Genomic DNA, 17,938 nt, shown 5'->3' with positions numbered 1-17,938 from the left:
AAACTGGGGCTCAGTAACAACTTAGAGGGCTGGGATGGGGAGGGAAGTGGGAGGGGACTTGGGTAAACCGATGGCTAATTCATGTTGATACTTGGTAGAAACCAGTGCAATACTGGGAGAAGGCAATGGCACCCCACTCCAGTACTGTTGCCTGGAAAATCCCACGGATGGAGGAGCCTGGTAGGCTGCAGTCCATGGGGTCGGTAAGGGTCAGACATGATTGAGTGACTTCACTTTCACTTTCCACTTTCATGCATTGGAGAAGGAAATGGCAACCCACTCCAGTGTTCTTGTCTGGAGAATCCCATGGACGGAGAAGCCTGGTAGGCTGCCGTCCATGGGGTCGCACAGAGTCGGACATGACTGAAGCGACTTAGCAGCAGTGCAATACTGTAAAGCAATTATCATTCAATTAAAAACACTAGTGTAGTGAAGTCTCTCAGTCTTGTCCGACTTTTTGAGACCCCATGGACTGTAGCCTACCAGGCTCCTCCATCCATGGGATTTTCCAGGCAAGAGTACTGGAGTGGGTTGCCATTTCCTTCTCCAGGGGATCTTCCAAACCCAGGGATCAAACCCAGGTCTCCTGCATTGTAGGCAGATGCTTTTACCATATGAGCCACAAGGGAAGTCACTCAATTAAAAATAAATAAACTTAAAAAAAGATTGTATATAAATTACTTAATCCCTAAAATCTCAGTTCTCCCATTTATAAAACAAAGATCATAACAGTCCTAATACTAACCTAGTGGAATTATTGTGAAGGTTAAATAAAATGAAGGTCTTAAAGCATTGATCATTATCTTTGGCTCACTGTATATACTCAATAATTTCATATATTATTTCATATAAATTTCATATATATAATTTCATATATAGTTTTAAATGTTTCCCAACAAAGTATGTCAGATTCACTGGCAACTAAGCACAGTCCCTTTACTTTCATGAAGTCCAGTTGAGCCAAGACAAAGGACAGGGTTAATAAATACCTCACCTGAGTAGAGAAAGACCCAGCTGAAGTCTTCATGTAACCCCATCACCACCCCCGGAGTGAGTGACATTTGGAGATGTGTTTTCTAAAATACTCTTGCTTTAACCAGGATGAAACACACCTAGGATGTTTCCTCTGTGGGAGCACTCATCCCATCAAGGCCCAAAACGATCTCTCTAAGACCTATTCCACAAGAACGTCTTGCCAGTACGAGACAGTCCTTTCTTTCATATGCTTCTGATCGTGGAGTGTCTACGTCAGTCAGTTTCAACATCTCAAACACATCCAGTTTGCCTTATAGCATCAGTTAAAGATCAGCAGAGCAGTGGTCTGATTTTCTTCTCCTCTCTCTTCTTTTTTTCTAAACAACCAAATAACACCCATTCAAAACAGACACACGTCTGCTAAACACATGCCTGGAAACTGAAAGAAGCTAAGCGAAATGAAGTGGCAAAATGTGTACAATGGTCAGGGATTTCTCTTTCATTACTATTATCAAATTTCACAATTAAAAAGTCAATAGGGGTATAATATTTATTCAGGGGACACAAAGCACATGCAACAATGCTCAAAGGTGCATTTTAAACACCTTCAAACACACTAAGGGAGCCAAAGTTATAAGACAATAAAAATACTATTACAGCCCATTAAGCATGTTGTAATGGTGCTTAGGGATGATGCAGTCATGCTTTGCAAAAAGTTATTTTCACCCTTCTCCCTGAGAGGAAATTCTGTGCAATCCAGATATTCTCAGACAGGAAGACATAGAAACATTCCCAGATTATACAGAAAGGTATTTCACCACCAGTGCAGACCTCAAGCACTAATTTGAGTGTTGAGAGTGTGTAGAAGTATAATACACTAGAAAGGAGGACAAACTGAAAAGTGGCTTGTTTTTTGCTTTTTTCTTTAAATGCTTAAGCCACTCCAATTTGTCAGGGTCAAAAATTGAAAATTAATTAGGTCAAAGGTTCAGCTTTTCAATATTTTGCATTTGTTTCTGAAAAAGAAATATGTCCTTTACCACAACACTGCTTAACAAGGACAAACTTTTTAATAATAGATATAATAGTTCAAATTATGAACTGACTATTCATAGAGTGGTTTTCAATTTTTCTGTTTTCACCCTATACCAACTCAGTGGAGAACATAATCTAAAATCTTCATCACTATTAATGATTGCTACGGATTGGACTATTTTCATTGCTCCATTTCCAGCATCAAGAATAGTGCTGGCACCTGATAAATAGGTGATTAATAAATGTTTCTTTTAACATATTATTGAATAATTATCCACATGTATATTTATGGATAGATGGAGGTATGAATATATGGATGTGTTTATGAGTGCTAAGTCACTTCAGTCATGTCCAGCTCTTTGCAACCCTATAGACTGTAGCCCACCAGGCTCCTTTGTCCATGGAATTCTCCAGGCAAGAATACTGGAGTGGGCTGCCATGCCCTCCTCCAGGGGATTTTACACACAAACACAAATTTGTATATAAATTTGTGGGAAAATTTAAGGGGAGGGAAGAGAGCTCATATGTTTTAAGCACCAACTATGTGCCCAGCTCTTGGTGTTCTCCTTACATAATTTCACTTAACCTTCATAGGAATTCACAGAGTAACCAAAAGTTCACAGAGAATAAGCAGTCAGAATACATAGCAATCAGAGCCATAGTTTAAAAATGATGCAAAAACCTTTGAACTCCCTAGATCCATTTGACTCTTAAGGCTCCAATGCATTTGGTGATTCAGCCTTCCTCCTATGGCTATAAAGTGAAATCAAAAGTGAAGTCACTCAGTAGTGTCTGATTTTTTGCAACCCTATGGACTGTAGCTCTGTAGCCCGCCAGGCTCCTCTGTTCATGGGATTTTCCAGGCAAGAATACTGGAGTGGGTTGCCATTTTCTTCTCCAGGGGATCTTCCCGACCCAGGGATTGAACTCAGGTCTTCTACATTGCAGGCAGACTCTTTACCCTCTGCACCAGGAGGGAATCCCAGGGCTATAAGAAATAGTCAAGCAATTCAGAGCAAAATACAATAACACAGCAAAATATTAGAAATACTGGGCATCTGAAGGAACCTATGTGCTATACATTAATATTTCAACATGATGATCTGGTACAAGTTCTCACTCAATAACCATGATGAGAATGAGTGGGGAGACCTGGTAGATTGGGGAGCGATCTCTGGCCATAGGCAGGATTTGTCTAGAAAGCAAGGGTTTCATGCTGGTCAGGACATCTGGAGTCAATTAGTTTTCATGATAGTCAAGGTTCAAAGATAAAGGAACAAGAGTGTGGGGTCACAGGGCTCTTAACAGTGGAACTGGATTCCCTGTATCCCTGACTCTCTCCAGTCCAACATACTCACAGGGGGATTCATTCTCCTTCCACCTATATCAATGATTCTCAATCAATGGCAATATCTGGTCACGTATTTTTATTGTCACAAAAGGGGAGTGCTCCTGGCATTTAGTGGGCAGAGGCCAGGAATCTGCCAAACATCACATAATATACAGGACAGCCTCCCTCATTAAGAAGATTAATCTGGTTCCAATCATCAATAGTGCCAAGACAGGGAAATCCTGACCTATATGGTCAATATCCAAAGCGCTCACAAATTTAGAGAAGAGCTAACACCTATCCTACTCAAAATCTTCCAGAAAATTGCAGAGGAAGATAAACTTCCAAACTCATTCTATGAGGCCACCATCACACTAATACCAATACCAGACAAAAATGCCACAAAAAAAGAAAACTACAGGCCAATATCACTTATCAACATAGATGAAAAAACCTTTAAAAAAAATCCTAGCAAACAGAATCCAACAACATATTAAAAAGATATGACCAAGTGGGCCTTATCCCAGGGATGCAAGGATTCTTTAATATCTGCAAATCAATCAATGTAATATACCACATTAACAAATTGAAACATAAAAACCGTATGATTATCTCAATACATGCAGAAAAAGCCTTTGACAAAATTCAACATCCATTTATGATTAAAAACTCTCCAGAAAGCAGGAATAGAAGGAACATACCTCAACATAATAAAAGCTATATATGACAAACCCACAGCAAACATTATCCTCAATGGTGAAAAACTGAAAGCATTTCCCATAAAGTCAGCAATAAGACAAGGTTGCCCACTCTCACTGCTACTATTCAACTTAGTTTTGGAAGGTTTAGGCACAGCAATCAGAGAAGAAACAGAAATAAAAGGAATCCAGACTGGAAAAGAAGTAAAATTCTCACTGTCTGTAGATGACATGATCTTCTACATAGAAAACCCTAAAGACTCCACCAGAAAATTACTAGAGCTAATCAATGAATACAGTAAAGTTGCAGGATATAAAATTAACACACAGAAATCCCTTGCATTCCTATACACTAAAAATGAAAAAACAGAAAGAGAAATTAAGGAAACAATCCCATTCACCATTGCAACGAAAAGAATAAAACACTTAGGAATAAATCTACCTAAGGAAACAAAAGACCTATATATAGAAAATTATAAAACACAAATGAAAGAAATCAAAGATGACACAAAGAGATGGAGAAATAGACCATGTTCATGGATTGGAAGAATCAATATAGTGAAAATGAGTATACTACCCAAAGCAATCTATAGATTCAGTGCAATCCGTATCAAGCTACCAATGCTATTTTTCACAGAACTAGAACAAAAAATTTCACAGTCTGTATGGAAATACAAAAAGACTCAAATAGCCAAAAGCAATCTTGAGAAAGAAGAATGGAACTGGAGGAATCAGCCTGCCTGACTTCAGGCTCTACTACAAAGCCACAGTCATCAAGACAGTATGGTACTGGCACAAAGACAGAAATATAGATCAATGGAACAAAATAAAAAGCCCAGAGATAAATCCACGCACCTATGGACACCTTATCTTTGACAAATAAGGCAATAATATACAATGAAGAAAAGACAATCTCTTTAACAAGTGGTGCTGGGAAAACTGGTCAACCACTTGTAAAAGAATGAAACTAGAACACTTTCTAACACCATACACAAAAATAAACTCAAAATGGATTAAAGATCTAAATGTAAGACCAGAAACTATAAAACTCCTAGAGGAAAACACAGGCAATACATTCTCTGACATAAATCACAGCAGTATCTTCTATGACCCAACTCCCAGAGTAATGGAAATAAAAGCAAAAATAAACAAATGGGACCTAATTAAGTTTAAAAGCTTTTGAACAACAAAGGAAACTATAAGCAAGGTGAAAAGACAGCCTTCAGAATGGGAGAAAATAATAGCAAATGAAGCAACTGACAAAGAATTAATCTCAAAAATATAGAAGCAACTACTGCTGCTCAATTCCAAAAAAATAAAAGACCCAATCAAAAAATGGGCCAAAGAACTAAATAGACATTTCTCCAAAGAAGACATACAGATGGCTAACAAACACATGAAAAGATGCTCAACATCATTCATTATCAGAGAAATGCAAATCAAAACCACAACGAGGTACCATCTCACGTCCGGTCAGAATGGTTGCAATCCAAAAGTCTACAAACAATAAATGCTGGAGAGGGTGTGGAGAAAAGGGAACCCTCTGACACTGTTGGTGGGAATGCAAACTAGTACAGCCACTATGGAGAACAATGTGGAGATTTCTTAAAAAAAACTGGAAATAGAACTACCATATAACCCAGCAATCCCACTGCTGGGCATACACACTAAGGAAATCAGAATTGAAAGAGACACATGTACCCCAATGTTCATCGCAGCACTGTTTATAATAGTCAAGACATGGAAGCAACCTAGATGTCCATCGGCAGATGAATGGATAAGAAAGCTGTGCATATACACAATGGAATATTACTTAGCTATTAAAAAGAGTACATTTGAATCAGTTCTAATGAGGTGGATGAAACTGGAGCCTATTATACAAAGTGAATTCAGAAAGAAAAACATCAATACAGTATACTAACGCATTTATATGGAATTTAGAAAGATGGTAACGATGACCCTATATGCAAGACAGCAAGGGAGACACAGATGTATAGAACAGTCTTTTGGACTCAGTGAGAGAAGGTGAGGGTGGGATGATTTGAGAGAGTAGCATTGAAACATGTATATTATCATATGTGAAAAGGATCACCAGTCCAGGTTCGATGCATGAGGTAGGGTGTTCAGGGCTGGTGCACTGGGATGACCCTGAGGGATGGGATGGGGAGGGAGGTGGGAGGGGAGTTCAGGATGGGTAACACATGTACACCCATGGCTAATTCATGTCAATGTGTGGCAAAAACCACTACAATATTGTAAAGTAATTAGCCTCCAATAAAAATAAATAAAATAAAATAGAAAGCATTAAAAAAAAAAAAGCACTCACTTACGTATGTGTCTGTTTTGTGCCAACCACTGTTCTAAGGACCAGGGAAACAAATGAGACATGTCCCCTGACTGAGAGTTTATATTAAAAAATGGGGGATATACCTTAGGAATGGACAAAAAGGGAAACACCAGCCTGACTTTGGTGTATAAGATAGTCATTTAGAAAAAGATAGTGACTCTGAGACACTGAAAAGCAGAGGTATAAAAATAGAATAGAAAGCAGTCTATTTGGTATCAAAAAAAAGATTTCCCCAGTGAAGCATTATCAAAATGAATGGAGCACCCGGTAGAAAAATCAAATCATAGATGACAGCTTAAATGAAAATAATCCACTTAAAAATTTCTTTTGAACTGTAAACAGTGCAGATTGGCAAAGTTTATAATAATGAAGCCCTTGTTCAAATTCAGTTTTTACAAAATTTAACTTTACTTTGCTCTTGTGGTAGATATGCTCTGAAAAGGTTTTGCATAATGTGAAAATCTGTACATGTGGGAAAACTCAATGATTGACTGGGGAATACTCTCTTCTTTTGTCACAAGCTACAGTGTTTTCTTTGAGGCACTACAAATTTCACATATATCACAACCATACTTATCCCAATGTACCTTTCTAGATCTACTGCCAATGGGCCATCTCGTGCGTTACTTTACAACAGTTCATTTGCTAATCATTTGGAACCTGGAATATATATTTCTAGAGAAATAATATTGTGCTATAAATAATGATTAAATTTCTTAGCCAGGAAATAAAGATTTGTCTAATTGAAACTTTGTTGTTGTTTAGTCACTAAGTCATGTCCATGGCATCCCACTCCAGTACTCTTGCCTGGAAAATCCCATGGATGGAGGAGCCTGGTGGGCTGCAGTCACTAAGAGTTGGACACGACTGAGCAACATCACTTTCACTTTTCACTTTCATGCATTGGAGAAGGAAATGGCAACCCACTCTAGTGTTCTTGCCTGGAGAATCCCAGGGACTGGGGAGCCTGGTGGGCTGCCGTCTATGGGGTTGCACAGAGTCGGACATGACTGAAGCAACTTAGCAGCAGCAATAGCAGCATGTCTGACTCTTTTGCGACCCCACAGACTGCAGCTTGCCAGGGTCTTCTGTTCAAGGGATTTTCCAAGCAAGAATTCTGGAGTGGTTTGCCATTTCTTTCTCCAGGATATATTCCCAATCCAGGGATTGAATCCATGTCTCCTGTATTGGCAAGCAGATTCTTTCCTGCTGAGCCACTAACTCAGACTACATCTATATCAAAATACCAAAGCTAACGATATTTTTAAACATTGCTTCTAGGGGAAAACAATTCCTAATGCTTAATGACTTACCATGAGAACAAGAGGAATAAGCATGCTTCGCTATATACTAAGCAGGGGTTGTGGCAGGCTTAATCTAAGGAGGAAGGGGATCGGGATGTAAGAATCTTTACCAATGGAAGGAAGTGAAGGAAGGACAAGAAATCCAATGTAAATGAAGCACTGGGATTCAGGTTATGGTTAGAAATGTGGGTTAATTAATTTAACAAGTATCTGGCTGGAAGTTGGAGATGTAGTGATGATTAAGGCAGACTCCACTTCTCTCATTCCAGAATGGAAAGAATTATCACAGTGGTAGAGGAAGTAAGTGGTAAAGGGGAAATAAAGGGATGTTGCAGAGATGAGTCTCTGGTATTGGAAGAGATGACAGCATCCTACTCAGAAGTTCTTGAGTGAACTAATGACAGGTTCCTTTTCTAAAAGGAAAAGATAAGGAATCACACATTTAACTAAAAATCATACAGTCTTTGATATGGTAAAACCTCAAAGATTTTATCCTACTGAATCAACACATTTCACAGAGATGGAAAACAGCATTGAAATGCAGAGGAGTCTAACTATAAATCTAGAGTAAGATCTGAAATGCTCAATAATGAAACATCTATTAGTCTGTGCTTTCTGGATCTTACTTTCCTTTTCATAGCCTCAAAATAGTCAACATCAATTCTTCCTCCTTTTTATAATTGGTACCCTCAAGTGCCAGGGAAAGGCTTCAGTGATTCATTAAAGGAGAAAGGACATTAAAAGCCAACTCACTCCTGTATTTGATAGGTGAAAAGACAGAGGTCTAGGGAGATAAAGTAATGTGTCCAGCCTAAGGCTGAATGAGGGCTGCCTGTCTTGTGTGACCTCATTTTCCATTACAGCATCAGTGCCACTGTCATGACAAAAACTGAAAATGACGAGGAAGAGACAAGTACCCGTGAGAAGGAGGTGCTATTTGTGAAGGTGTACCCCTCTAAGCAAAGGTTTTAAATACAACTTCCAATTTATGAAAGTAAGTATAGGTTAGGAAGAAAAGTTATTACCAACCTAGATAGCATATTGAAAAGCAGAGACATTACTTTGCCAACAAATGTCCGTCTAGTCAAGGCTATGGTTTTTCCTGTGGTCATGTATGGATGTGAGAGTTGGACTGTGAAGGAGGCTGAGCGCCGAAGAATTGATGCTTTTGAACTGTGGTGTTGGAGAAGACTCTTGAGAGTCCCTTGGACTGCAAGGAGATCCAACCAGTCCATTCTGAAGGAGATCAACCCTGGGATTTCTTTGGAGGGAATGATGCTAAAGCTGAAACTCCAATACTTTGGCCACCTCATGCGAAGAGTTGACTCAGTGGAAAAGACTCTGATGCTGGAGGGATTGGGGGCAGGAGGAGAAGGGGATGACAGAGGATGAGATGGCTGGATGGCATCACCGACTCGATGGACGTGAGTTTGAGTGAATTCTGGGCGTTGGTGATGGCCAGGGAGGCCTGGCGTGCTGTGATTCATGGGGTCTCAAAGAGTCAGACACGACTGAGCGACTGAACTGAACTGAACCCCTTTAAGCAAAGGTTTTAAATACAACTTCCAATTTATGAAAATAAGTATAGGTTTAAAAGTATATATAATTAAACCGTCTTTAAGTATGGAATGAAAGTTTCTAAATTAGCAAGTATTGTAGAAAATCAATGTCTGTCACTAAGTGCTAAAAATTGACCATATTTTGGAGAATTTTTTTTAAATGTCTTAATTATAGCCTGTTGAAATAAGTTTTGTTCCCATAAAATCTTGAAGGTACTCTTTCAATATTTAGTAAATTGTGTAGTTTTTAATGGGTTCTCCCTTATGTTAAGCTAAGGCTGTGGCTTCATATACCCATGCTTCCCTCTTATAAGCCTCTAAATCCAATCAGACACTTTCAGTCTTCCACAGACTGAGAAATCAGATCACAAAGATTGATAGAATACTGTGTAAGGTAAATACCAAAAGCTCTAAAGCAGGACTTCTCAAAAGGTAAATAACCATTATGACAGTAATTTTGTTGGCTTAGAGGCATCTTGGGTGACATCATTCAAAATCTATCTTATTTCTTTTGATCTCAGTTCAATAGCACTTTCAATTATCTCCAAAATCTCAGCATTTTTCTGAATAATTGAGATACTAAATGTTTAAACTTCAGTGAGCTTGGGAGAAATAATTATTAGAAATTAGTGGAACTGGTTTTGCTATTCTTAGCAGCATGCTTCAATTTAAAATTTGACTTTAAAACATCCTTAAATATTTTTTCTTGATACTGGTGTTGATATATGAAAACAGTATCCTTTTAGAACAACCAGGTTATATATTTCAGTTTCAAATACTGCTTGTGGATTCAAGTTTTATTAGGTAAAGTCTTCTGAATTAATTAATTCTGGAAACACACTATCTGACAAGTGGCATAAGAGGGAGACATATTAGGGAGCAATAGGTGGAAGAGCTACAAATGAAAAATTGTAGCAGTCCCAATGAAATCAAGGAACTAAATGCCAATTTGTTACAGGTAGCTTTGGAGGCCTCAGAAAACAAATGCAATAGACGTGGCAATAACTATAACCCCCTAAGTAATTCGGTGACAAAATTATATACACGTTTTGCTGATAAAACTCTGAGTCTGTACATCTACAGCCCAACCTGATTCACAGCACATTACCTAAGCATGGGAGACATGGCTGAAGGGCACTTGACAGCGACAAACAAGATCCTTCCTGATCCCTACAATGTACAACCACGATTTTACTACGCTATGTGAAGCCGGGGAAATGGAGATAGCAGTAAGAGATTTTTAAAACCCTTATGAAAAGACAACATACATTACACTGTTTATGAATAACGTCCTGAAGAGATATCTTTTCAGTAATATAAACAGAATGAGTATGTCTTAATATTCATTCAGCATAGTTGGTCTAGCTGATCTTTTAAGGGCTCGTTCATATGAAACTGCATTCAAACCACACCAGAGGGAACACACTTTATGAAACTTAATAACAACTCCTCTTTGCTTTCCTTGCAGTTAACAATTGAATATCTTTTGTCAGTCTCCATTCTGCCAAAACGTTTTCTGTATACATGCTGGCAACATCGGGCAAGTTGTCTTCTTCTTTCTTTCCAACTCTTCGCATCGGTAGCCAAAAGTGTCTTTGTTGCTCAAATAGTCCACGCCATCTGCCAACAGTTTCTCCATCCTGCTGTACCATCTGCCAGCCTCTCTGCTTCTGAGTCCAGGCTGTGTTGCCTGTATGCTTATCAAATGGCTCTTTCACCAGGAGAGAAAGAAAGAGCAAACCAGCACCTTTTACGTTTAACCACTCTTGGTAATCATCCCAACCATGTTCTCTAACCCATTGCTTCTTAACAGGACAAAAAGCTCAACAATTTGAATGGAAACATTTTCCTTTGACTTTTTTTCCCTCCTCTGTCGCAATAAAGAATTAGACAGTTATAGTACATTAATAGAATCAGTCATTAGTATAACAAATTTTTCATGGCTATGTTCCCTTTTTGTTTGTCTAAGATATTCTTAATTATGAAGAATTATCCTTCAGATAGAGAAGCAAAGAGAGGAAAACAATCCTTATTCTTACAGTTAATCCTGATTATTTTAAAAGCAACTTCTGGTAGGAATTAATAATTCAGTTGAATTTTATTAACAGTATAATGTTAACTTTATGCTGCACTGCACTGTTCTTCCTTCTAATCTACTTAAAATTCTTGACTTTAAAGTAGAAACAACAAGGGCCGAATAACAGTCTCCTAACGAGGTTAAGCCTAGAGAGTTCCATTAACATCCTCCCTAAGGCCACCAGGAAATTCCTTAAAGCAAGAGGGTTTCAGGCTTTGCTGTGGATTACACTCAAGAGATTTTCTTTCTAGATTTGCTATTGCTGGGAATTTAATGTCTCCATCACTGTCCAGGCTTCAGAAGGAGGTCCTGTTCATTTCCAATCACTTACTGGAATCCCAGGATAACTCAACTACCATGAAATTTGGAAGCCTTTGGCTATTCTAGTAACAATTAAATTAGCATTTGAGTGAATGTCAGGAATCAAGTTCACTCATAAGAAATGACACCATTCTACCCAAATGTCAGAAAATGTACATATTTTAAGCGACAACATTTGAAATTTCTCAATCTTTACAAACAGATGGTAATATTCTCTGTAGGCATGGCTGATCCTGATCTGCATAAATAGTGCAGGGTGCTCTAACTGTATTAACCTTCACACCATAAGCTAAATATATATATATACACACACAAATATATATACACACACACTCACACATATATATATAAACCACAGACCTTGATGTTAAGACATATGGCTATTCATCAATCTCTTAAATTATATAATGTTTTCTATACCTGTGTGTGTAATAAAAAGTTTATTGTTTTGATTTCCATAATTTGGATTCATAGTGGATGAGTACATATTATAGTTTAATATTTGTGAATATAAGTAAATCTTCACAATAGCTATCATTATTCATATCATGACCACTTGAAAATGATAAGGAATTAGCTATTAAATTCTCTTTTAAATTTCACAAGTAGTTTTTGCTTTGAAGTATACCTTTTTAAACAAAAATTCTACGAAAACAATACTTCCTTCACATTTAAGATTCTACATTCCAATTTTACTGAAATTTTGGAATGAAAAAGTTCCTACTTAGTTTTCCTGAAAAACTTAGACAAAACCATGTAGAATATCAGAAACAGGGAACAGATTATTTTGTGAAGGCTATAAGTCATCAAAAAAGAGAGTTCCAGAAAAACATCTATTTCTGCTTTATTGACTATGCCAAAGCCTTTGACAGTGTGGATCACAACAAGCTGTGGAAAATTCTGAAAGAGATGGGATTACCAGACCACCTGACCTGCCTCTTGAGAAATCTTTATTCAGGTCAGGAAGCAACAGTTAGAACTGAACATGGAACAACAGACTGGTTCCAAATAGGAAAAGGAGTACATCAAGGCTGTATATTGTCACCCTGCTTATTTAACTTATATGCCAAGAACATAATGAGAAACACTGAGCTGAATGAAGCACAAGCTGGAATCAAGATTGTCGGGAGAAATATCAATAACCTCAGATATGCAGATTACACTACTCTTAGGGCAGAAAGTGAAGAAGAACTAAAGAGTCTCTTGATGAAAGTGAAAGAAGAGAGTGAAAAAGTTAGCTTAAAGCTCAACATTCAAAAAACTAAGATCATGACATTCGGTCCCATCACTTCATGGCAAATAGATGGGGAAACAGTGGAAACAGTGGCTGACTTTATTTTTGGGGGCTCCAAAATCACTGCAGATGGTGGTAGCAGCCATGAAATTAAAAGATGCTTACTCCTTGGAAGGAAAGTTATGACCAACCTAGACAGCATATTAAAAAGAAGAGACGTTACTTTTCCAACAAAGGTCCATCTAGTCAAGGGTATGTTTTTCCAGTAGTCATGTATGGATGTGAGAATTGGACTATAAAGAAAGCTGAGCACCGAAGAATTGATGCTTTTGAACTGTGGTGTTGGAGAAGACTCTTGAGAGTCCTTTGGACTGCAAAGAGATCCAACCAGTCCATCCTAAAGGAGAGCAGTCCTGAGTATTCATTGGAATGACTGATGTTGAAGCTGAAACTCCAATGCTTTGGCCACCTGATGTGAAGAGTTGACTCATTTGAAAAGACCCTGATGCTGGGAAAGATTGAGGGCAGGAGGAGAAGGGGACAACAGAGGATGAGATGGTTGGAGGGCATCACCGACTCAATGGAGATGCGCTTGAGTAGACTCTGGGAGTTGGTGATGGACAGGGAGGCATGGCATGCTGTGGTCCATGGTGTCACAAAGTGTTGGACACGACTGACTGAACTGAACTGATAACTCATAAATGTTATGAAACATAAGGTTGTTTTTAAAAATTATAATTCAGTTCAAAATAAATATATTTTCAGTCAAAGTGTTTCTCTCTCTCTGGTACTTTAAGTTGAACAATATTTACTCTATGATGAAAACTTGAGGTTAACAGGATGGTCTTAATAACTTGTTTGATAAAATGACTGATTAAACAGTGTCCTTAAGTTTAAAGTTACTAATATACTATTAGGTCCAGCCTATTATAAAGTAAAAGGAGTAAAAAAGTATTTGCTTATGAAGAAGCTCTACCCTAAAATGCTTGGTGCAAAGTCATGAACTAGTGAAGAAAGTGGTGCTTTCATAAAGCTTGTCAAGGAAAGCTGTGGGGAAAAAATGGCAAAAGTTCACCCAGAGATCAATATGCTACACTGGAATAATGATGCAAAAACAGATAGCACTTTGAGTTTTGCTGACTCTTTAGTGATAACTTATGAGTGAGTTATTCTTTTAATATGTTAAAAATGGGTGGGGAGAAAGAAAACTATTCAAAGAAAGGCATCTTAATTATACCACCATGGACATCACGTAACAGCATATCCATTTGTTTGAATGAAATGTTAGAAGTCTACCTGTTATTGTGATAAAGAGACTAACATCCCTCTTTACTAATTATCATCTTTTAATAGAATGATAGATTTATCCCTTGTTTGGGAGAAATTTAGCACTATGTCCCAAGGACAGCCACCATTCTGAAAACTACTAAACATTTGCCATGTGTCCGGCATTCTGCTTTCACTACTCAATATTGACTAAAGTAGGCTTTCCACCCATTCTTGGTAGAAGACAATCATTAAGAGTCCTCCAGATACATCTACTGCAAATCAGTATTTTCTACTTCATTCTCACTGTTTTGATTCTTTATGCTGCCTTACTGATCTTACTCCTCCTTATTCCAACCTAAAATCCTTCCATTTTTTTCTCAGAAAAATCACCGATAAACGTTTCATCTAACCAGCACTCTTAGCGTAGATTACTCTCATCACTTTTGCTTCACCCATCCACCTTCCTTACTGTATTAAAGAAACTCCTTTGTAAAACGATATAAAAGAATAATTCCCCCTGAACACTGATGGATAGGGATAGTGCATCACTTCCCTACAGACTCTCAAAGTGGGCTCCTCACTTCTTTGTTCTAATTTACACTTCATCTTCATTTTTTAACCTGAGTTCTTTTCTACCTACCCCTTCCCCCAGCCTCATTCTACACCACTGGTTTCTTGGTTAGCTCTACTTCAGTCTCAGAGTTTCTTTTGGTTCCTTCCAAGCTCTGTTCCATCTCAGGTCTTCACACATGCCCCTCCTTCTCTGCCCAGAATGTTCTATGCCTTGCTCTTTCATTGATATACCCCATGTTTTCCTAGGGCTCAGTATAATATCCCTTCCTCAAAAACACATGTTTGACCATAGTTACATTTACAGAAGACTCCATTCTCTCTCTCAAATCCTTCACCATTTCTAACTAGAAGTTATCACAACTTGGAATTACACATTTATCTGTGCAATGATCATTAAAATGTTTCTCCTGCTAGACTGAGGCCCATGTGGACAAAGATATATTTATTGCATTCATTACTGTTTACTCAACTTCTAGCATCATGCTTAGTCATAAAGCACTCAGTTAATACTTGTTAAAAATTAAAAAAAAAAAAAAAAAACAGTGAACATCTTCTCAAGCTGTTTTTCTTTGTTTCTCTCCAACGTTCATTCATCACTCATTTAGTTATTTGTTATGGCTGTCACTCTGTCTGATAGCTTGCCAAGCTTGAGTATATGAGAAGTTCTGATACTGCCTCTCATCTCCAGGTTCCAGAATAAGTCTGATTTATTCTGTTTAACACAAGCACAGCACTGAATGAACACTGCAGTTTACTAAACTCTTGGCCCCAGATGCCTTGGGGATAGAATACTGTCCTTGCTCTTTCACATATCCAGGCTTCCTCAAGCCAACACTGAACTGTTGCACTTAACTCAACCCACAGGTGACACTTATCCAGAAGACTTCCCAAGCTGATTGGGATGTCCTTTTGTGTGATGCCAAAATCCCCTTTCTATTTAGTTATTGTGGAGGTTTTACATAGTACCATAACCAACAACTTAACCAACCAGGCCTCTCGTACATGCTTAAAATTATTCCAACTTTCTGGAAAGTACTTGCATATTTTGATAATAAAATAATCCAAAGAACTCTAAGACATTAATATTTCTAAGAATGAAGATGAACAATTGATATATACAATATAATGACTAAGGGCCTAAAAGAACTTCAACATGTTAACTTTTATTATTAAGATATCAAATCATATTGTGGGTTCCTCTTTATTATTATTAGTGACAGAACTAGATTCAATGATCCCCATTCCATCTCAATTAAAGAACTTTCAGCTGAGTTACTGAGCCTTTAAAACTTAAATAAGTTAGCACTTAAAATGGAATAATTACAACGGCTTTTATAATTAAGAAACAATATACTCTGGAGCATTGCATTTCTGCAGAATTATTGCATGTCTCAAGCACATTAAGACCACAACCAGAGAGACAGTTGCATTAGCCTCTTGGGAAATATATTAATCCCCAGAAATCCCCTGCTTAGAGAAGCTTGTTGTGTATATAGATTTTTTTCAGTATTTAAATTTCAACTCTGATAAAATTTGTGCTTAATGTCCGTCACACAACTCCAATTTGTTTATGGAAAAAATATTATTCTTTTTTTTCACTATGGACATGTAAATACTGAACCAAAGGCAACACACAATCATCACATGCTTTAAATTTTATCTTTATGTATTATCACAAGAAGTTTAATAAGCCTTAACTAGAACCATACCTATATACATACATAAATATAATATTCTGCATAATTGCAATTATGAAAATTAAAGAGTACTGCACTCCACTGGAATTTAAAAGCAGAGCAATCACCTAACAAACTACTGAAGAAAAGAGCCCCAAAATGGCAAACAGTTTTTGCCAAGCAAAACTTGTTACAAGAATCTAAAAAAGTAAAATGTCTCCTGAATGGGTTAAAGGGCAGCCACTTGTAAAATGCTATTTTCATTTTACTTTTTAATTCCTTTCCTTATATCTCAATGTGGGAGTCATAATGATTTCATACTCAGTTTCATAGTCAAAACTATCTGTAAAAAATGAGTTCAAATACTTGTTCCATGTGATTTTGTTGAGATTTTTATGCTGACCAGTAGGCAATTGGCGTTTTTAATTTTTTTTGCAATGTGTCCATTTATGAATAATTATATAGAGCTGCTGCTGCTGCTAAGTCACATCAGTCGTGTCCGACTCTGTGACCCCATAGACTGCAGCCCACCAGGCTCCCTCGTCCCTGGGATTCTCCAGGCAAGAACACTGGAGTGGGTTGCCATTTCCTTCTCCAGTGCATGAAAGTGAAAAGTGAAAGTGAAGTCACTCAGTCGTGTCAGACTCTTAGCGCTAAGCATATCTAATTAAGCTGTATAAAATATGAATGCTAAATTCAAATATAGTTTGATAGAGAAATAACTATCAAGGAATCTTGTCTTAATTTTAGAACAAAAAATCTGCAAAACAAGTTTTTAAATTCAGAATCCAGGTTGATACAATGCTTACTTACCACTCATGATGACAAGAAGTTAAATTCTATTCAAGTTATATGCTTATATTGTTCTATTCTCCACATATTCTATTATTTCCAAAGCCTTGAAAAAACCATCTGGATTAGCATGGGGCACTGGGGAGAACAGTTACTTTTTAACATACTCTTTCAGAAGGTACAAATAGCAAAATTGCACAGATAAGCAGACTTGAAACATTTCTTCTTGTTGTTCACTAACCTTTATAGGTGACTGAAGAGGAGAAGCCGGAAGGGAAGTGTATGTCTCACCAAGATGAATAGATGGGAAGTAAGGGCGTCCACTGGTATAAATTAGCATAAGTCACTATGCTTTATTTTCTAATGGTTTAGACGACTGACATCTCGTTTAGGGACTTCACATTACTCAAGCTATTCTGACCTTTAGGAGCATTTTCCCAGCTCTAAGGAGAATTATCCAAAAAATAGGCACAATTTAGTAACCAAATGCAAGCTGAATTAAACTCTTTAGCATAGAGGTATGGAGACCCACAGAATTTCTGCACTCCTTTCTTCTAGTTCACCAGATGGTAACAATATGATTCTTTGAACACCACTCAGTGCAATTTGCCAGACAGTCATAATGACCAAGCTACCAGTACAAAGACAGCACAGACCATGTGCGGAGCACTGTAAGACATCATGCAAAACCTAATAGCTACATTAAGCTCAGCCCCTGCCCTAGTTCCAAGATATGCAAACTCATAAG

General features: G+C 37.6%; 1 protein-coding gene across 13 annotated transcripts in view; it reads right to left on the bottom strand.

The window, feature by feature from the left end:
* The window catches only part of PARD3B (par-3 family cell polarity regulator beta), a 1,164,360-nt gene that overhangs the window by 821,861 nt on the left and 324,561 nt on the right, over positions 1–17,938 (bottom strand). The gene's annotated exons all lie outside the window — the stretch shown is intronic.

Source organism: Bubalus kerabau, chromosome 3 (assembly GCF_029407905.1).
Source record: "Bubalus kerabau isolate K-KA32 ecotype Philippines breed swamp buffalo chromosome 3, PCC_UOA_SB_1v2, whole genome shotgun sequence".
In the NCBI taxonomy this organism is placed as follows: Eukaryota; Metazoa; Chordata; class Mammalia; order Artiodactyla; family Bovidae; genus Bubalus; species Bubalus kerabau.
This window is presented reverse-complemented; position numbering and strand designations above follow the sequence as displayed.